This window comes from Anser brachyrhynchus (genome assembly GCF_964034855.1).
Source record: "Anser brachyrhynchus genome assembly, chromosome: 10".
Classification (NCBI taxonomy): domain Eukaryota; kingdom Metazoa; phylum Chordata; class Aves; order Anseriformes; family Anatidae; genus Anser; species Anser brachyrhynchus.
Genome location: NC_137705.1, coordinates 266,153 through 279,193, shown reverse-complemented (window position 1 = coordinate 279,193; position 13,041 = coordinate 266,153). Strand labels below are relative to the sequence as shown.

Here is a 13,041-nt window from a genome sequence, read left to right as displayed (position 1 = left end):
TTTAGTGTCCAGAGAAGCAATGTAACGTTTTAGTGTCCATGAGAAGCTCACAACCATGGTTATTAACAGTGAAGTTTACAAGTTGGGTGTGCTGGAAATCCTCTTCTAGCAAGCACAAATCCAGTCACATTTTTAAGTGACAAAGTCCTCCTGCTATAAGCAGACTTTATATAGACCAGCCAACCTCATGCAATCATTGTAATGCCAAGAAGACTGACAGTGGTTGATGTAGATAAACTGTATGTACTTCTGATACAATTTAATCTCTGATTCCTTAAGAATCATGAATGATAATCATGATGAATCACTATGAGGTCTCATTAAAATTGATTGTGCCATGAGCCGCAAGAGTCACAGCCTGGTGTAAAGGAACACAAAACCCAGTTACTGAGAACAAGAACAGATATGACGCTCTCCTCCATTGGAATTTAACTGGCTAAATTAGTGTACAATTTCATTTAGTACTTCAGTAACTTTAAGAACTGTTGGAGAAATTTCCTACAGCTTTTCTGAAGTGATCAAATACAGCATCTAAGACTACACAAAATCCAAAGACTTCTTTGACCAAACATCACTGTGTTGTTTCTGGACAGATCCTTAATGCTCCTTCAAGGGTATTAATCTGTGCCCTTGAAGTTCATCAAGAGCAATGCCAACATGTATACAATTCACAGCACTCATGTCAGAAACAAGGTATGCCTCTTCAATTTTCCTTTAGCCTAGAGCTTCCGTCTTTCAATTGGCAATGTGGAACCATTTTTCAACCGTTGACAAAATGAAATTGCATTTCTTTGAAAAACAAAGAAGAATCGAAAGACTGGGATATAACTGCTTAGGATATGTCTAAACCACAGACCTCAGGGAACAGACATACGACTTCGTAACTCTTTCTGGCATGACTAGTCTGCTGCAGAGAGATTATTGTACATAGTGGGTTCTATGAAGACAAAAGAAAAAGAGGGTCAAAACAGAACTGCACATACTGACAACTTCCAGGAACAGCAAACACTCAAACTGGGCCTGAAACCTGTATTTCATACCTAGTTTCTAGGCTAAGACTTCATGTTAATCCTTTATTGCTTACTACAGAATTGTACCCTGAACAAGTGGGTAGACACTGTTCATATTTCTGTCCCTAAAGTTCATACCGCTCCTCTGATGCAGTATTCAGCTACATCATAACCAGTGACGATTAATCAAATGTCAACATATGACTCATTAGTCTGAACTCTTTTGAACATCTTGAACAGCACTGCATCATTCAGACTGACTACGTTTGTCCTGGTCTGGGACCACAGGAACTTCATTGCCCGTTCACAATGTCTTGTTAGTAGCTCTTGCTGTCTAAACAATGTTTTTTCCTGCCTCACACTTCATGTACTGTTATCATAAAGGCTATATATGAAGCTAAACTTGCAGCATTGAAGTACAGACAAGGACAGGTTTGGGTTAGCAAAAATGGGGTCTTATTCAAACCAATTTAGTGCCAAAGTGGATTCAGGAACCATGGAAAGATTCAGGTCAGTTAGAAACCCATAAAGAAAACTCACTATTATTAATTCATGAATACATTTCTGCATCACTTTTTCCACACAAAGTTCTCTGCAAACTCCAGCTGAAATACCCAAGGACTTCTTTTCATCCACTAAAATGCAGCTACCACCAGGATACAGCTGAAATGTGGAAACGGCCTTTGAGTTATTCAGGCCACACGAGCTGTTTCAGGAACAGACTGTGAAGTACAAACTTCTATAGAGCATATTCTCTTTGTCTGCAAGAGACTGGTGGGTATAGGCTCTGCTTTGGCTGTACTACGTGAGCTGAATATTCACAATCTCACTAGAAGCACAAATCAGGCTGGGGAAAAAAAAATGAATGCAGGAAGTCCTTTTTTTCTGTCTTCCATTTTAAGTGTGTGTGTAAGAGAGTCCAAGGGAATGAGGTTGGCTTGAGAGCAGTGTATGCACACAACGTTCCCTGAAGTGTACAGTATCAGTGAACTCAAAGATGGTCAGAAGTGTGCAAATGATGCTGGATTTTGTGATGAATTGAGGTTACGAAGTTCAGATCTGGACAGAAACATCTGAATTTGGCATATTTGAATCCAGAATTAGAATTAAATTCTGCAGACAGGAATGAGGTAACTGTACCTTTCTGTACCTCAGTTTCCTATGTTTCCAAGTAGCAATAAAAAAATTTGCTTTTGTGAAGACAAGATCCTCACATAAAGGCTTTAGAGAAGCACTAGTCATTTTCCCAACAACATCAAAAAAGGGCTGATGGTTCAATTTCTAGGCTAAATAAAGAAGTGCTCAGAATCCTCTTTATAAAAGCTACCTGACCATTTGCAACCTCATTCAGTTTCCAGGACTGCACCAAGATTTAGAGCACTTAACAAGCTATTCAGACTGCTACACAAAGGCTATGTAATATTATGTAGTTCAAACCCAGGGCATTAACCTAAAATCACCTTTGACATACCCCAGATATTTTACTAGTGTGGAACTGAGCCTGCAGCAAACTTACACCTTAAAAACAGAGGATGGGAACAATGTGTTCAGTCAAGTCCAATTTTTCACCCACAGGTAAAGGGGAAATTCAAATTGTAACTCAGCATGGTACCTTGTGACAGAAGAACGAGCTAAGGTAGGACAAGAAGGCCTAGGAAGCAGGAACATCAGGGACAAAGTAACTCCATGCAAGAGAGCAAAGGTTCCTTTCTGATGAGGTAAGAAAAGCCACAGGATTGATTGTCTTGTAACAATCATGGAATGTGTGTGCTCAGGGGCCACTTTTGGTAAACAGAATTTAGTGAACAGAACTGGCACTGGGGGGATGAACCAAAAAGCAGTTAAAGCAATGCCGATGCTCACATGGTCAGTGCTGGTACTAATGCATAAAAGGAACCAGCTAATGCCATGTCTTTGCAGACTCCTCGTAGATCTGCTTATGGCAGATCTGTCCAATGCATTGCTTATTAAATCTTTTTATATTTAAGCACAACCTGTTTGATTTGCCTCTAGGGGGAACAACAAAAAATCCCCAACACTGGTAAGTCATCTAATACAGATCCACTTGTAATTTTTTTGAAGTATACCTTAAAATGTAAGTGCTTACAACTAGATTAATTAATCACCAATTTATGGTGATTAATTTATTCATCACATCTGAGACACTTGTCCAAGGTCCAAAACTAGAGTAGGATACCAGCATAATTAATCAAGATTGGGAGTCTCCCTTATCAAACTGTATTGACCTGTTTAATAATTAATCCACACTGTTAAAACACTTGTGCTGAAGTGTGTGAAGGATGAGAATTAAGGTATGAGCTTCACTGCTATAGTCATTTTTGTCATGATCTCATCATGGGAGATAAACCACGTGTTTTGTTGTGGTTTTTTTTCCCATGTTTTCATTAGAAATACTTTACTAGCATTGGAACACTACCCTTTTGTAATATAGACAGAGAACTTCTTGTGGATGGCATAAATTTACATAAACAGCTACCTTAGACCTGAATAAAATGAGGTACATTGTGAGTGCTCCAGAGGTGTCTGTCCGTGCGGGGAGGCGAGGTGGAGATCAGCCTCTTGGACCCCAGGAAGCCTCTGGAGCTGCGCAGAAGTCTGTCATACAGGCACCGCATCAGAATCCAGCTCCCACCTCAGTACTGGGGTACAGTACTACAGGCCCAGCCAAAGCTGCCCAAATGCAACTGCCAAGCTTACAGGGCTGAAGGAGGTCCAGGCCCTGCAGGGCTGTGCCGTGCAGAAGACAGCGAAGCGAATCAGACAGGCGAGTGAGGCTGTGAAGTGTACATTACTCACTCACATTGTGTGGCTCATTTTCAGCAGGGCTTAATCCAGTCTTCGTGTCTGCATGCAGGCGAAACGTATTTAGAACAATAGCTGGGCATAATTTGAATGGGTCACTGTGCTGTGTATTTCCTTGGCAGATTAAGTCTCAGTGGTATTTCTAACCTCTTACATTAAATTCTATTTCTCCCCAAAGAATGACAGAAGTAGCTGGGTATAGTTGTGTTTGATACCATGAGGTGAAGGGACGGACACCAGAAAACTACAGGGCCTCTTCTTGAACGAAGCCAGAAATCCCATGTGCATGCATCAAAACAATGCAGACAAAAAATCCAGGGTACATTGGTGTATACATATGATCAGACAAAGTGCTCTCAGATTGGATTTCTGCCAGACATCCTTTCTCTCAGAGCACAATCTTTGTGTGGCCTCTTTCAGGCTCCAAGCTATGATCTAAAAACACAATTTTTCTTTCATGTGGTGATGACTGAGAAGGTATGGGGCAAAGTGCATTTTTGTATTTAAAATATTTTCTGTAAAGCTTTTTTTCTGCACTACCATTATAAACTTAGAAATTTACATTTCTAGGGCAGATCCAAATATTCCTTTGACTCCAAACGTGTAAAGTGTGCTAAAACCATTGAAGCTGGTGGGAGGGATCAGCAGTTAACTAGCATAAACTTTCATGTGGACAGAGTTATACTAGATTGTAGTTGATTTCTCTATAACCACATCTGGACAAGAGATGGGATTTGTATCACCACAGCAGTATGAAGATAAGAACAAGAAACCACACTCCCGAGAAACCTAAGAAGTCCCAAACAAAACCTGTATCCGTGTTCAAAAACTTTAGAATTATCAAGCTTTGTGACTAACAAACGTGGATGTAGCCTCATTGATTCAAGAAGATTCAGGAATAACTTAGGGTTTGAAATTAACACACATCGAACTGTGGGTAAGCCAGTGAAAGAGCCCCACTCTATTTTACAACTGCAGCTTTAAAATTGTCAGCCCTGCTGGCCTTACCACCACATGCATATCCTGGTGCCATCTCCATCCCTTGGCGAGCAGCAGGCCTTTCTGCTCCCTGACTACCTCTGGACAGCAAAGGGGAACGCTTACATTTATCCCTGCTTGTGCTCAAAGGCAGCTTCATGACAAGCAGCCCGTTGGCATTACACCTGGCCTGGGGTGTCTTTGTGTGGAAATCTTCCCGCCTCAATGTGTGGGACAGCGTGAAATTAATATCGACACTCGTTACAAATGATGTACATTCAAAGCTTCGTGTTGTGTCCGAGCTGAGACCTAAATGAGTGTGAAGTGGCTGACAGCATTCTCACCACCACTGCTAATCATTTCACTGTCTCTTGATGAGCAACAGTTGATGCAGAGGTGCTGAGGCATGACACGAACAGACAGCAGGAGGCCATGAAAGACATTATTGATCTGGTCACTAGAATGAGATGTCCTAGAATAATGATGACCAACCACAGGGCTTGCTTACTCAGAAACAAGGGATCAATACTCAAACTGGCAGCTTGGGAGGAATGATTTGGTGGCATAATAAGTCTCCCTCTTTGTGACAATGAGCGGTAAGCTCCCAGTTCTCATGTGCTGAGAGAAAAAACATGTTTACATTTTTCAGTCGAAGTAAAACTTGTCGGGTTTGCCACCTTCCGGAGGTTGCATGCAGAAAATGAAGTCTGCGTAGAAGACAAAATGGATTCAAGCAGGTGAGCACAGTGTTCTCACTTGTGTTTCTCAGAGACTCAGTGCTTTTAGGCTTCATAAGAGACATGCAAAGCCTATGTATGCTCCCCTAGTGCAATTTACCAGCAGGAACCTTTGTCAGAACAAAAATGAATGTTCTTACAAGAAGCAGCCCACTGTACAGGGAGCACTTCAGGAGAAATGCTGGAAGAAGGGACAAAAATAACATCAAGGTTGCAAGTTTTAAAGACTGATTTGTGTATAAAATTGCCTATTTAATGTCCACATCCTGAGAATCTTAGACCATCAGGCTTTTTGTTCTAGATCCAAGTATGTAACAAGAAATGAGAAAATACAAACATGGATAAAAGCCAAAAGTAGTTCCAAAAATGGTATTTTTTACTTGTTCTGGAGGATATGAATTGTCTTTAAATAAAATACCTCTTCGTCACTTTAATTGTTTTTCTATCAGCTCTTTAAGCTGGTCTAATATCTCAGCACTGGAGTCTGTTTCCAAGGATGCTAAACTGACCTTCTCTTACGTACTTAGTCAGATATTGAGAAGAGGACATAAAAGATTTTTCTGAGTTTGTAATCAAGACTTGCCAACAAAGAAATTTGTTCTACATGAGGTACTGCTGGATCAATAGGTAAAAGGCTGAAAGGAAATGTAACCTACCAGGGAATAAAGATGCATTTTGCAGGAACAATGTGTTGTCATTAGGTATGATAATTGGGCAAATGGTGGTGTGATCTTAAAAGCCTCTGTTGATCATATTCCCTTGAGTACATTATCCAATTAGGGGAAAGGTGCGTTGTGCCTTGCTTCCTTGTACTTCTGAAGTGGAGCGCAGGTGTGGGAAAACAAACGAGTCTGCAATCCTTGCTTTGCAAATCAATTCTTAATCACTCTAGTTCTTATTTCCATACCAGACTTAACTTGTTGATATTTATGAGAGCAATTTGGCAGCTCCCCTTTTGTGGTTCAAATGGGTAGTAGGTCCAAAAGATTTTTAAAGGCTTTTAATTCCTAATACCAGTATGTATGATTTATTTCAAGTCAGAAGCAGGAGGTATAGAGAGATACCCAATCAAACAAAGACTGGATTAAGCCCTGCTGAAAATGAGCCACAAAATATAAATGGGTAATGTACAGTTCCATTATTTCCTATTTTACTATGTAAGTATAGAAGCATTTTTAGAGTAAGATGCTGATGTTTAAAGCCCAACTTACACGTTCCATCCTCATTAAGAAGTCACTTATCTCTCTATATCATTTCACTACCTTAACTTATAGGATAAAACTGGAAGAAAGAAGCCCACTAACAGGATATTCAAAGCATATTCGCCTTTGAAATATTCTCAGTCTTCAGGACCACAGCCTGCTGATGTTCAGGAGAAGCCAATGGGTAGGCGGATAGGCACCGGGACAGGAAGGAGATTTTAAGAAGTCTGATGACTAGAGAATTCGTGACTGCAAAGGAAACACTTGTTTTCATGTATTTCCATTCTGGCTGTCTTCATTTCTCTCTTATAAGGTGTTAATGTATTTTGAACAGAGTAAGTAAAGTACAGCAGTACATCTTGTGCAATGCTGGAGGCAAGAAATTGGACTTGATGGACCACTGGTCTAAGACAGTACTTGTATGGCAAACTGCGTGCCAGTGATTTTGTGCCAAGATTGCCAGTGGCACCCCTACAAATCGTTTTGTAATCTCCCTACACACGGGTGAATTCCTGTGCACGTCATCCTCTGCTCAACAATTACCAACTGCAGTACACGTTAACTGTTTGATTAATATGGAAAGTTGTAATTAAAACCTAAAAGCAACAGACATTTGGCCCATCACACAAGAAAGTGGAAAGGACTCTTTTACTGCTTATTACTGAATTTCACATAAGAAAGCTACTATAAAGATGACATTTTCCTTTCAAGAGTAAAGAGGCCAAGAGCCATGACTGAGAGATGAACAAACTGGTAAACTAGGACATAAATTAGACAGAAACAAAAATCATAGCCCCCTCTGGGAGAGAAATGAAGCCTATATATAAAGTGTTACAGCTAACGATTTCTGAGTGACACTTTTACATGTTGATACAGCACCATGCAGGGTAACACGGTTACTACACATAAATAAGTGTGGCACATGGCAATGCCATCAGTCAGTCTCGGTCATCGTTTCCAAGCCACACATGGTTAATGCAGTTGTCCTTCTTTGGCCGTCTGCTGACTTCCAGGGAGCCATGTCAATGTCAGGGAAGGCTCAACGTCAAACTGTTCATTCAAAAACCATCGTAACGATTGCTTCTCATGTTGTGCCAGGTTCTATGATCCCAGGAGCATCCCTGAAAGCAATGTGAATAGTTCTTTGGATTTGTCAACATAGAAATAGCTGGGACACAGCGGAGACTTCTGGCAAGTAATTTCTCATTACTAGTTAAGGATATAGGCTGCTTCTTTTGTCTAGTTTCTGCTAGATACAAACTGTATGCAAAAATCTGCTATCAGAAATTCTTTGTTTTTGCCATCCTACAATTGCAAATGGGTTGTTGTTATCAAAGCAAAAAAAGAATAGTGCATGAAAAGAATTTAAATTTTCTTCTGATAAAAGAATGACTGATAAAAAAATCACTGCTAATCAGCCACACTGGTAATTGGTACAATGTTTTCAGATGTCTCATAAAATAGCTTTGAGAGGGAGTTTATCAGTTCTGAAGATGCAACTCACAGAACAATCTAAGAATGGAAGAAGCAAAGGCATTGCAGTTTGAACAGTAAGTGTCTCCTTCCAACGGGAGTTCTGGTTCAACAGTCACTGCCTTGTTTGGTCATCGCATTGTCTGTAATGAGGAAGAAGAGAGAGCAAGAAGTCTGGATTATGAACTACCTTCAGGTGCTGTGACCCATGCCAAAAAGAGAATCGGAAAAGATATTTCCTTCTGAGAGCAAACATCTAAGGGGTGTCTGAGACACTCTCCCAATATGCTGCTTTATTTACTCTTCCCCTCCTTACCCCAGGGACTGAGTGCTTTGCGGGGTGGGACCCACACTGTCAGTGTCTTGGTTGGGATACCAACCACAATTATTATGTGAGGTAGTGCTATCACGGAAATGCCACATTTTCCCATTTGTGCAGAAATACCTATCTAAATTAAATGCAGTACTGCTAATGAAACAATAATATTTACTACACACTTCACTGCCTCTCCATACTCAAATATAATTGAGTTGTGTTCCAATTCTACCTGGAAGCACCCCGTGAAGAACAATGTCACAAAGCAGGCCTAGAAGCCCTGGAATTCTCTCTGGAAACTGTAATTAAATAAGTGTTCGTGATCTTTCTCTTCTAAATGAGCAGATAACAATAATCCCTGCCTTTAATAAAATAAGCAAAGAGCAACAGCACCATTCGTTGCAGTCCTAGAATTACTTGCACTGAGAATCAGGTCTTAATACACCAGGATGAATGCAAAATAAGTATTTCAGTCTCTGTCCTAAGAACGTCTAGCCTCGTGCCAAGGAGTCCTGACCCCTTCTTGATGGACCTATTGATCCATCTGATCAATACACTAAACTGAATCCACTGGAGTTGAGCAGTCCCTACAACTTATGCACGTGAGAATATGTTATGATAAGAAGAACGACAAGACTGTCTTTTTCAGTGACTACTTGCAACTAGATCTGCTTATGCTTAACAGTGGCCCAGCTGATGCTCATCCAAAACTAGGCTGCCCAAAACTGGGCCCACCTGGGCCCACCCTCCCTCTGCGTGACTTCACTCCGTCCCTTGTACCAGCAATGAGTTCTTAGCCTAATGAATTTCTTCAACCAAGACAATAATCTGAGAAATACCATCAATTACGGTTTAATTACAAGGCTAACAACCAAGTATTTTAGTTTTCTCATCAGTCCTTAGGCTGCCCTAAGGTTAGCTTGTTCACTGTGACAGATACACTAAGGAAAAAGGCTTCCTTCCCTAACTAAGAACCCTGTAGTAGTACAAGGCCTGTCACCTGGCCAAACAATCCAATAAAGCTCCTTTTTTCTGCTGTTTAGTAGTTAAATTAGGAAGTTGGAGTGTTCTTATTTTCAAGTCATGTATTTTCTCATATGAGAAGCAGAGAGACTTAATTTAAAGACATCTTGTTCAGTCAGAAACAGCTAAATGGTCATTGATTGTTTTTCCTTAGTTGGATGTGTGAGTCTCTTTAAAAGTAGAAACGGTTTGTTATTTGTGCACTGTCCCTGTTGCCAGACAGGCTAAAGGGCTTATGTCAACATTTCTGGAATAAAAATTAAGTCAAGCCTAAACTCTCACACTCCTGAGAACCAGGAGGATTGCCACTGAATCAAGATAAAGAAGTTCAACTCCTGTCGCTTTGCTTGGTTAGCAGCATCTACAAGGACCATGGAGAGGAACCAAGCCAGAAAATATAATCATGTATTTATGTACTGACATTTCCCAGTAGCTGCACAGATTAGCTGCAGAAACCTATAAAAGCCCCTTCCATTTGTAATGGGCAGAAAAATATAATCATGCCAACATACTGGGAAGGTTATAATCAAAGTCTCTCTGGGAAGAACGTCCAGAAATGTTGCTCCCATCCTACAGTAAGAGCAAATTAAGTCCTCAAATAAATGTTATATAAAAGTAATTAGCTCCTGAAAGGAGAGAACATTAAGACACTCATAGTGTGCTATCCATCAGAACAGGACAGAAGTGTTATGAGCGGTGTTTTCCACTTCTAACAAGCATGTGTAGAAACACACCTTCTATGCTGTTGTTGTTCCCTATTCCTTGAAACCGTGAGCACAGGAGTAAGGTGGACACTTTCACACAGCTATGCTGATTTCCCCTGACCGAAGGTTGAGGTACAGAGAGAAACTCTCTTTGGGTTTCACCCACACTAACTAGTGTAGAGGTATTTTGAGTAGGTCATAGAACTCCAGTCTTATCTCATCCATGAATATAACTTGAGCTGCTAATCTACGTTAAAACCCTATATATTCTGTCTTCACTAAAAAGAACATATATGGTTTGTAGTGACCACTTACCCTAATCCTTCCATCTCTGAAGCAACTGTTATTATTCACAAATGGAGAAGGGGAAAAAGGCAAAGCCAGAATGACAGCACAAGATCTTTTAATAACCAAACCCTGACCCCATCAATAGGTCACAGCTGTTGCTACGACTGGTTGCTGAACCATTTCTTTTTTTTTTTTTCCCCCAAAAAAAATCTGTTCTGAAGCTCAATGACTAATCTTGAGGAAGTAAATTATATCCTGTACACATTTTTAGAGATGTATCAGACAAGTGGTTTTAATACTTCCAAATCTCAAGCATATACTCAATGCCACGGGTTGGGTTCACCTCTAGTATTATGAAAGCAATAGCATCACTGTGTTTGATGATTTGCTGATCTCAGAATAATCAAATTCGGCCCATTTTAGTCCACTGCATTAGGGAGACTTCTACTACTTGGTTTCTTCACCAGCATTCAGCTCAAATTGTATGCGGACTGTTTTTATTCTCACATTTATTTTAAAGTCATGAATATTCAGGAGTGTTTATAATAAAGAATAAAATTTGTTTGTATATAGTACTTCTTGTACTTGGGCCACAAGTTCTTCTCCAAATAAACGATTCCAATTCTCACAGTGTGCTGCGAGAACAGTCATTATGCATCTGGGAATGATTGCTTGGAAAACAGCCTGTGTATGAACTAAGGTGAAAGCATCTTTCCTCTGTTTTTTTGCTTTCATTTTTGAAATGAATCAAGATTCTTTAAAAAGAAACAGCCAGAAAAGGTCAGGGCATAATTACTCTATGCTATGAAAAACAAAAGGTTTTTTTCATAAGATCTTGTGCTTTATTAAAATTAAATGACATGCAAGAGGCAGCTCTGAATGAAAATTATAAATAAAGATAATAATGGTATAGTTTAAAATGGTTAAAGTGAGAAGAAACCCATTTCTGCCATAAATATGAGAAATTCCAGTCAGCTAGATCTTTAGCCAATCATATGTGTTCTCGTAAATACATTCTGATTCTACTAAAATAAGATGCTAGCCTTGAGTTACAGTAAGAAATACCTTTTATGATCAACTCTATTGCTTCCACAGGTAATATTTGCACATAACCCCATTTAGACATGTTAACCAAAAGTCCACTGAAATCAGTTTTCTGGGGAAATCTGGAATTTCCATCAGGACAAAGCTGAGCATGAAATCCCAAGCTTGAAAGAACATTTGGCATACACAGCTCAAGACAGCCATTGATTTCTAATGATATATTTAACTTCTTTTTCCTAAATACCTAATAAACACCTTCCCAGGGAGGCCAAAGACAAGATAAAGTTTGTTCACTCCGTTTAGAGGTACAATGAACTTGATGTTTGTTACAGCATTTTCCCAGTATTCCTCTCTGCAATGGTGAAAGCACTGACTACTGCTACCCCCACACACTGCCATGCATCACCAGAGAAGGGACCTCAGCTGCTTCCGTTTCTTTAGTACTGCAGTCACCTGTCCCTAGAAGACAAGAACAGTATTTCAAAGAAATTGTAGTAACTTTCCTCTGCTTGCATAGTAGAAGACCAAATGCATCAAAAATGCATTCTTTTTTGAGGAAGGGCACAAGGTATTAAAAAACAAAAAGGCAAGAGGAAAAAATAAAGTTGATGTTCCTAAGATTCTAAACAGAGATGAGCAAGTGAGGGCACTGGTACCTTAACAGACCTGAGCTTTCTCCAGTTGGGCACCTAAAACCATGCAGCCACTGCTGTAGATCTGTTGAGCCATGTTTTAGTAGCAGGTAGGCTTCTGGTAGCAAAAGACACCTATGAAGCATGGGTACATAACTTAGATCATGCCATTCTCACTAAGAAAATAAAGTAGTGATGGTCGAGCTTCTTGTTTGCCTGCTTTAACATGGTAATGCTGTCAGACAAGTCCTGCACTAGCTCTTCCATCCACTGTGATAGTTTGTGAGGGCAAACATGAAAGAGGTCTTTCTCACTAACTCATGGACTTGCTGCCATAAATGTTAGCTAATGACTACAAATATATAGTTAGAAATGACTTTATTTTTGATACTTAAACATGTCTCTTGCTTCCACAGTCACTTCTAAATCAGAAGAACACTTCCTTACAAGAATAGTAAGAGGCTGTACAGATGTTTGGACTATTAATATGACACAGAATTGTGATTGACTGCTATGACATTACTATGGTTGAGGTGTGGTTACACATTCTTGTAGCTCTTCAAGTTGTAAAACACTTCAGTTTTACACACTCCTGGCTCAGCTGCATCCTATTCTACTGTGGAATTCTGGATGGCTGTTAAGTTCTCTGTGTTTCACTGTCCTCATCTACAAAGAGGAAAAGTACTTCTTGATCAGAGCTGGAAAGAGACACCCAAATGCTAAGTATTATTAAGATGCACACATTAAAGTATGCCAACCCCCCACAAAGTGACAGCATATCACACTTTTTGCATGTGCAAAAGAAAGATAT

General features: G+C 39.9%; 2 protein-coding genes across 8 annotated transcripts in view; one reads left to right on the top strand and one right to left on the bottom strand.

Annotated features, from left to right (window-relative positions):
* RBSN (rabenosyn, RAB effector) overlaps positions 1-13,041 on the top strand; it is a 187,625-nt gene that overhangs the window by 128,999 nt on the left and 45,585 nt on the right. The gene's annotated exons all lie outside the window — the stretch shown is intronic.
* Positions 1-13,041, bottom strand: part of TMCC1 (transmembrane and coiled-coil domain family 1) — a 152,916-nt gene that overhangs the window by 109,100 nt on the left and 30,775 nt on the right. The window lies entirely within an intron of this gene.